General features: G+C 47.7%; 1 long non-coding RNA gene and 2 other non-coding genes across 3 annotated transcripts; all 3 read right to left on the bottom strand.

The window, feature by feature from the left end:
* Window positions 1-209: 209 nt before the first annotated feature.
* LOC116411104 lies at window positions 210-5,897 on the bottom strand. The gene is made up of 2 exons (XR_004222849.1): window positions 5,543-5,897; window positions 210-1,502 (listed from the first exon to the last, which is right to left on the bottom strand). It is a non-coding gene; the product is annotated as an uncharacterized LOC116411104 (long non-coding RNA).
* Window positions 1,372-1,446, bottom strand: mir133b (microRNA mir-133b). Its single transcript, NR_049581.1, has one exon. It is a non-coding gene; the product is annotated as a microRNA mir-133b (primary transcript).
* Window positions 2,552-2,621, bottom strand: mir206 (microRNA mir-206). The gene has a single exon (NR_049607.1). It is a non-coding gene; the product is annotated as a microRNA mir-206 (primary transcript).
* Window positions 5,898-8,780: the final 2,883 nt, after the last annotated feature.

Here is an 8,780-nt window from a genome sequence, read left to right as displayed (position 1 = left end):
CCTCTAGTGGGCATATTTTCATGACAAGCAGTGGCAGCGTCTTGCTGCGTCTAGTAAAGGCACGACAATCCTCTCTTAGCAGTGGACATGTGATTGGTTTGGGGCAATGACACAATGGGAGCCAACAACATTTGAGACCCCTTTCCCTTTACGAAATAGGAAACTGCATATCTTTCATACACCATAGGGAGAGAAAATAGCACCAGAGAGAAGCATTTTAATTGGTTTATTTTATGAATGAGCACTCATTTTGAACATATAGCCATACATCCCCCACTTGAATAAACCCAGCATTAGCACCCAAAATCAAAGCAAATTTACAGTTTTCCCACTTGTACCTAGGAATTGTGGGTAATATCAAGCAAATACAGTTATTTGCACAAGATCAGTTCAGTTGGAATAATAATACATGGCCCTTTCTCTTTAACTAACATGACTGGTTTCTTGTTTATTGACCTACTGTTGTGAACTACAACTCCCAGCATCCCCAGCCTCAACATGCTGGAAACTGTAGTTCAGAAGCAAAAAGTAACAATTGTGTAAAACACAAATTCTGTTTCTTTTGATTACAAGGGGCATTTGCATGATAATTAGTTATTAGGACATTGGTACATGGGGCGCTTCCTAGTATTTTCCAGCTCGTTGGGCGCTAGGGTTGCCACCTGGTTGGTATTTGACCGGCCTAGACAGTAAATCAACTGGTAGGAGCAGCACCGGTATTACAAATTTACCGGCAATGTACTTTTTATTGGCCTATAAATCCCTCCTTTTTAACCCTCAGTGCTGTGGGCCACCCTATATAACTATGGGCCCGCCCCTGCTCCTCCTACAACCCCGCCCAGTCTACCCATTTACTGGCCCCATTCACCTTTCCCTGCCCATTTTACTGCCCCTTACACCATAGCTCCACCAATAAATGATATCACGTCCCACCCACCCCCAACATGAAGGCCAGTAGAACAATTTGCCCCTCCATAGACTTTAATGGTAACTGCCTGTTACTGGTTTAAATACCAGGAGGGGAGGAGGGTTCTGAAAAAAACAGGAGCATAAAATGGGAGAGGGGGTGTCTCGTATATTCCAGCATATCACCAAAGCTTTTAGCCAGCAGCTGAGGAATTCTGGGAACTGTAGTTCAAGCAGAATAAGGACCACAAGGGTGACACCCCCTTAGGAAGATTTAAAAAACATTATGAGCTAAATGACTTTCAGTGGCCCTGGTTGCTAGACTGACAGATGGGTAGAAACAGCACAGAAAAATAAATACATGCCCCTCCGGTGGGGGTACAACATGGAGGCACCTCCTAGATTAAACGTCCTTTGCTTGATCAGCAGCAGAATCCGGCCTGGGGGGGCGCTGTTGAGGCTCAGTACTGCAATAGCTGGTTGAAGGGGACCAAACCTCTAAGGAAGACGGACTTGGTTCCGTTTGACCAGCCATAGCAGCCTGTAAGGCCCAGGATAGTGCAGGTCTTCTTCTTCCAGATCCCAGATGCACCGACCTGTAAGAGAGAAGGGATATGAGGATCGTTTGTTGGGGTATGGGCAGGTGTAACACTCATAGAAGCCTTTGTACCTCCATTTACATTCATTTCCTTTTTCTTTTCATTTCCATGATACTAGCAGTTTTACACCACTACTATCACTAATGTGTAACAGGAGTGCCCCCTGGTGGCGAAAAGCTACTAATGCAGGAGGCATCTACTGACAGAAGCTGAGCAGAGAAGCATCAGGAGGCACTACCAGCACCATTACACTTTGGGGATATAAGCAGGGCTAAACTGCTAATATCATGAAAACAAGTGAAAAAAATATGCAATAGAATTGGATCACAAAGGTGCAGCAGCTCCTATATGGTAACATTTATAATGAATAATGAACATAAATTGCAAAACATTTGTTTCTATTGGCGCTGGTAAAAAAAAGATTATATTTCCAATAATCCACACCCTTGTTTTGTGAATAAGGAATTTTTGTATGCTTTGGGGTTAAATTGTCATCTGGCATTCTTATGAATTTGGGGAAAGAATGTTTGGGGTTAAGCATTGATCCCCTAAATGTAATAAAAGGCACTAAGTTTGCCCAGTAGCAGTAACCCATAGCAACCAATAAGAGGCTTGCTTTTAAATAGGTGACCAGTAAATTCCACCTACTGATTGGTTGCTATGGGTTACTGCTCCTGGGCAAACTTAGTGCCTTTAATTACATACCCCCATATGAGGGTATTTATACAGGTCTGCACTTTGCCTTAGACCCACCGTGTCCCTGAGCAATAACCCAAAGTAACCAATCAGATAATTGCTTTCATTATACTAACTAAAATGGAAGGGTCAAAGCAAAGTGCTGAGTGGTTGCTATGGGTTACTTGCTAAGTGATAGCAAATGACCCCACATGTCTGTTTGAATAAATGCTGGGGCGCCGTTCCTCATGGGTCCCACAGTACTTTATTTAAATACCATTTGGTATGTCAACATACAGCGAATCACCTGGTTGGATAACAAGGGCAAAGCAGAGGATGAAGGGTTAATGTCGGCCGGAGATGGACTCAGAGAAGCCACACACTTCCTTACATTCCATAACAATGTAGTTCATATGGGTATATAAAGAAGCATGTGACCTCCCGTGAGAAATGCCCTTCGTACGCCCTTCAGGAAAGGAACAGGTGCTATAGGGTCATTCGCTCCTTTTATACCCAGGCGGGGTGTTTAACCCACGGGTCAGGAGCCCAGAATAGAAGTAGCCTATGTACATTGAGACCACCCCCATTGCAACCCTACAGCTGTTATTGGACTACAACTCCCAGCATCCCCTGACAGTCAAAGGTTGAATTTTGTATCATTGACATACTAATTACATACAGGAGCCACAAAGAGCCTATAGAAAATGTCCTTATAAGCGGTACAGTGAGAAGTAGGGTAAGGGGTACAGCTAGGAGTAGGGCAAGGGGTACAACCAGGAGTAGGGCAAGGGGTATGGCTAGGAGTAGGGCAAGGGGCACAACCAGGAGTAGGGCAAGGGGTACGGCTAGGAGTAGGGCAAGGGGCACAGCTAGGAGTAGGGCAAGGGGCACAACCAGGAGTAGGGCAAGGGGTACGGCTAGGAGTAGGGCAAGGGGCACAGCTAGGAGTAGGGCAAGGGGTACGGCTAGGAGTAGGGCAAGGGGTACGGCTAGGAGTAGGGCAAGGGGTACGGCTAGGAGTAGGGCAAGGGGCACAACCAGGAGTAGGGCAAGGGGTACGGCTAGGAGTAGGGCAAGGGGCACAACCAGGAGTAGGGCAAGGGGTACGGCTAGGAGTAGGGCAAGGGGCACAGCTAGGAGTAGGGCAAGGGGCACAACCAGGAGTAGGGCAAGGGGTACGGCTAGGAGTAGGGCAAGGGGTACGGCTAGGAGGAGGGCAAGGGGTACGGCTAGGAGTAGGGAAAGGGGTACGGCTAGGAGTAGGGCAAGGGGTACAGCTAGGAGTAGGGCAAGGGGTACAGCTAGGAGTAGGGCAAGGGGTACAGCTAGGAGTAGGGCAAGGGGCACAACCAGGAGTAGGGCAAGGGGTACGGCTAGGAGTAGGGCAAGGGGCACAACCAGGAGTAGGGCAAGGGGTACGGCTAGGAGTAGGGCAAGGGGCACAGCTAGGAGTAGGGCAAGGGGCACAACCAGGAGTAGGGCAAGGGGTACGGCTAGGAGTAGGGCAAGGGGTACGGCTAGGAGGAGGGCAAGGGGTACGGCTAGGAGTAGGGAAAGGGGTACGGCTACGAGTAGGGCAAGGGGTACAGCTAGGAGTAGGGCAAGGGGTACGGCTAGGAGTAGGGCAAGGGGTACGGCTAGGAGTAGGGAAAGGGGTACGGCTAGGAGTAGGGCAAGGGGTACGGCTAGGAGTAAGGCAAGGGGTACGGCTAGGAGTAGGGCAAGGGGTACGGCTAGGAGTAAGGCAAGGGGCACAGCTAGGAGTAGGGCAAGGGGCACAGCTAGGAGTAGGGCAAGGGGCACAGCTAGGAGTAGGGCAAGGGGCACAGCTAGGAGTAGGGCAAGGGGCACAGCTAGGAGTAGGGCAAGGGGCACAGCTAGGAGTAGGGCAAGGGGTACAGCTAGGAGTAGGGCAAGGGGCACAGCTAGGAGTAGGGCAAGGGGCACAGCTAGGAGTAGGGCAAGGGGCACAGCTAGGAGTAGGGCAAGGGGCACAGCTAGGAGTAGGGCAAGGGGCACAGCTAGGAGTAGGGCAAGGGGCACAGCTAGGAGTAGGGCAAGGGGTACAGCTAGGAGTAGGGCAAGGGGCACAGCTAGGAGTAGGGCAAGGGGCACAGCTAGGAGTAGGGCAAGGGGCACAGCTAGGATTAGGGCAAGGGGCACAGCTAGGAGTAGGGCAAGGGGCACAGCTAGGAGTATGGCAAGGGGCACAGCTAGGAGTAGGGCAAGGGGTACAGCTAGGAGTAGGGCAAGGGGTACAGCTAGGAGTAGGGAAAGGGGTACGGCTAGGAGTAGGGCAAGGGGTACGGCTAGGAGTAAGGAAAGGGGTACGGCTAGGAGTAGGGCAAGGGGCACAGCTAGGAGTAGGGCAAGGGGCACAGCTAGGAGTAGGGCAAGGGGCACAGCTAGGAGTAGGGCAAAGGGCACAGCTAGGAGTAGGGAAAGGGGCACAGCTAGGAGTAGAGAAAGGGGCACAGATAGGAGTAGGGCAAGGGGCACAGCTAGGAGTAGGGCAAGGGGTACAGCTAGGAGTAGGGCAAGAGGCACAGCTAGGAGTAGGGCAAGGGGCACAGCTAGGAGTAGGGCAAGGGGCACAGCTAGGAGTAGGGCAAGGGGTACAGCTAGGAGTAGGGCAAGAGGCACAGCTAGGAGTAGGGCAAGGGGCACAGCTAGGAGTAGGGCAAGGGCACAGTTAGGAGTAGGGCAAGGGGCACAGCTAGGAGTAGGGCAAGGGGCACAGCTAGGAGTAGGGCAAGGGGCACAGCTAGGAGTAGGGCAAGAGGCACAGCTAGGAATAGAACAAGGGGCACAGCTAGGAGTAGGGCAAGGGGCACAGCTAGGAGTAGGGCAAGGGGTACAGCTAGGAGTAGGGCAAGGGGCACAGCTAGGAGTAGGGAAAGGGGTACAGCTAGGAGTAGGGCAAGGGGCACAGCTAGGAGTAGGGCAAGAGGCACAGCTAGGAATAGAACAAGGGGCACAGCTAGGAGTAGGGCAAGGGGCACAGCTAGGAGTAGGGCAAGGGGCACAGCTAGGATTAGGGCAAGGGGTACAGCTAGGAGTAGGGCAAGGGGCACAGCTAGGAGTAGGGCAAGGGGCACAGCTAGGAGTAGGGCAAGGGGTACAGCTAGGAGTACTAGAATAGAGAAAGTGCCAACAAACCCCTTTAACACCAGACACATATTAGATCCACACACTGCAATGACTTTGGTCACACTGCAGGCTGAACTGGTATCTATGCAGCCATGCCTTAAAAATGAATTGATACTTAACCAATCAGCACGTGGATATTAAATGTGTAAAGGAGTTTTAAAGGGGCAGGGTGACAATAATGCCATATGTACCCATTTCCCGCTGATAATTACCTGAATAATGTTCCGTGCAGAGTTTTCCGTCCCTCTGTAACGCAGACCCTCATACCGACAGATGGACGCCATCTTAGATCTCACCTTGCCATTCTAACATATATCTCTAGAGACCTGGCACATACTCCAGTTAGTAGAAACCCAGGGGCCCCTGCCTGTGCAGGGTAAAATCTACCTGTCTGACAAGTGGCAAACTAATTGCTGTGCTTGGCTAAGCTTGCACCCCTTGGCTAGCATTAGTACAGTGCCCATTCTGCCCCTCTTCCTACATCTCATTTGCTCTCCACAAAATCCTGTGCAGCCCAAGGGCAGGGAGCGCTCCTCCGGCTCATTCCCCCAGTGCATGTCTCTTGGTTTATGCCCCTGTAAGGCCTGGACGCTGCCTTTTTGTATAACTGGTTGCCCACCCCACCCCCCCATAGGCCTCGCCTCACACCTGTCTGTGTCGCTTAGGGGCCCTTGGTGGTTCTGTTGCCTGCTGTCCACCTCAATCACTACTGTGACAAGGCACCCAGGGCTGTAAAATTACACCTCTTCAGCTGTCCCTCTATAGGAAGGAGCTTCGTCCACTTCTGCCCTTTTTCAGACAGAGGAGAGCAGCTCGGCCCTTGCCATTTATAGCCGAGTGCCCGGCGAGGGGGAAAAAAGTCCCCAAAACCCCAATGCATTTTTATGTATCGGAGCAGGGAACTGTGTATGGAAAGGGTAGATAAAATATTCTAGTTTGCCGAGAGAGAAAAAGTTTCAAAGTTGCAGCTGCAATGAACATTCTACTCATATGGAAAAGACAGTTACAGACACGCATTACTTAATTATACAGGTATGGGACCTGTTATACAGAATGCTCAGAATACAGAATGATACTGTTTTATTATTACAGAGAAAAGGGAATCATTTAACCATTAAATAAACCCAATAGGGCTGTTCTGCCCCCAATAAGGGGTAATTATATCTTAGTTGGGATCAAGTACAGGTACTGTTTTATTATTACAGAGAAAAGGGAATCATTTAACCATTAAATAAACCCAATAGGGCTGTTCTGCCCCCAATAAGGGGTAATTATATCTTAGTTGGGATCAAGTACAGGTACTGTTTTATTATTACAGAGAAAAGGGAATCATTTAACCATGAAATAAACCCAATAGGGCTGTTCTGCCCCAATAAGGGGTAATTATATCTTAGTTGGGATCAAGTACAGGTACTGTTTTATTATTACAGAGAAAAGGGAATCATTTAACCATGAAATAAACCCAATAGGGCTGTTCTGCCCCAATAAGGGTTAATTATATCTTAGTTGGGATCAAGTACAGGTACTGTTTTATTATTACAGAGAAAAGGGAATCATTTAACCATTAAATAAACCCAATAGGGCTGTTCTGCCCCCAATAAGGGGTAATTATATCTTAGTTGGGATCAAGTACAGGTACTGTTTTATTATTACAGAGAAAAGGGAATCATTTAACCATTAAATAAACCCAATAGGGCTGTTCTGCCCCCAATAAGGGGTAATTATATCTTAGTTGGGATCAAGTATAGGTACTGTTTTATTATTACAGAGAAAAGGGAATCATTTAACCATGAAATAAACCCAATAGGACTGTTCTGCCCCCAATAAGGGGTAATTATATCTTAGTTGGGATCAAGTACAGGTACTGTTTTATTATTACAGAGAAAAGGGAAATCATTTTTAAAAATTAGAATTATTTGCTTATAATGGAGTCTATGGGAGATGGCCTTTCCATAATTCGGAACTTTCTGGATAACGGGTTTCCGGATAAGGGATCCCATACCTGTATATGAAAAGAAATGTTTTAGGCTGTGTTATGGCACACTAAGCACCATGGGTCACCTTCCACTGGCACCGCTGCCTCAAAAGGGTTGTATGATGTAGAGAGTAATATTCTGAGACAATTTGCAATTGGTCTTCATTTTTTCATTATTTGTAGTTTTTTAGTTATTTCATTTTCAGTTCAGGAGCTCTCCAGTTTGGAGTTTCAGCAGTTATTTGGTTGCTGGGGTCCAAGTTACCTTAGCAACCAGGGAGTGGCTTGGATGAGAGACTGGAATATGAATAGGAGAGGGGCTGAATAGAAAAGAAAATTACAAAAAGTAACAATAACAATAAAACTGGAGCCTCACAGAGCAATAGTTTTTGGCTGCCGGGGTCAGTGACCCCCATTTAAAAACAGCAAAGAGTTAAAAATAAATAATGAAGACCAATTGAAAAGTTGTTTAGAATTGGCCATTCTATCACATGCTAAAAGTTAGCTCAACGTTTAAATGCTTTGGCACCAGCAAAACATGTTCATGGCAATTAGTGGAGGTGCCAAGCTACTCGCTGAGCTTCTAACTAATTCCAATTAATATTGAACCAAAATTGCACATTTGCGCCATAGACTTAAATATAGCCTTGGGCATTCTGGGGATTGTCCAGCATTGCCAGTGACATGGCACTGTTGGAAGATCCCCATCTGGGAAGGGCCTTCCTGTTCATGCACTACAACTCCCAGCATGCCTGACCAGTTCAACAGCAGCTTTGGGATCAAGCTCTAGGTTTAAGACCCCATACATACTTGAGGCTTTGATATTGTCAAACTGCATATTATGTTAGTCATTATACAGAGGGCCGCTATTAGTAATCATGGGGCCCCACACAATTAGTCTTTCCCCAAAGAAGCCCCAAGTATTGGTCCACTTGTCCCCATTGGGGCCCAATGAAAAAAAAATGATCCTTGTATGCACCATTACTTCCCAATCCACCCCAGCCCCTCCCCAGTTGTGCCATGATCCACCCAAACCTACCAACCCTCTCACAAGCCCCTTTAGTGACATTATTTATACTCTCCATTTTATGGGGCCCCGGACTTGTATACCCCCTGATGGCTGCACTGTCTATACAGCCCAGATAAGCAGTTTGGGGCAGGTCAACTATTATGGCAGAAATACTCCCAGAAACCCCTGTTATCTGCCATGGGTGGGGGTCGATGGAGTCAGCATTACTATTTCACGTTGTAATTCTTTCCACCACCCACCAGGCCTACATGATGCCAATTTTAGACCACAGAATGTGTCACTATAATAAACAAGTCAAGAAGGTTCTATTCATTCAGAAGAAACCCAAGGCCGTCCTGTTTGTTCACTAATAGACTCAATATATTTAGCCGGGGTGCACCGAATCTGCTTATTTTTCCCAAAAAAAACACTGAATCCTAAATTGCCTATGAAAATTAGGACAAGT

This window comes from Xenopus tropicalis, chromosome 5 (assembly GCF_000004195.4).
Source record: "Xenopus tropicalis strain Nigerian chromosome 5, UCB_Xtro_10.0, whole genome shotgun sequence".
Classification (NCBI taxonomy): Eukaryota; Metazoa; Chordata; class Amphibia; order Anura; family Pipidae; genus Xenopus; species Xenopus tropicalis.
Note: the sequence above shows the minus strand (reverse complement) of the source record. Positions and strands in the feature narration are given on the sequence as shown.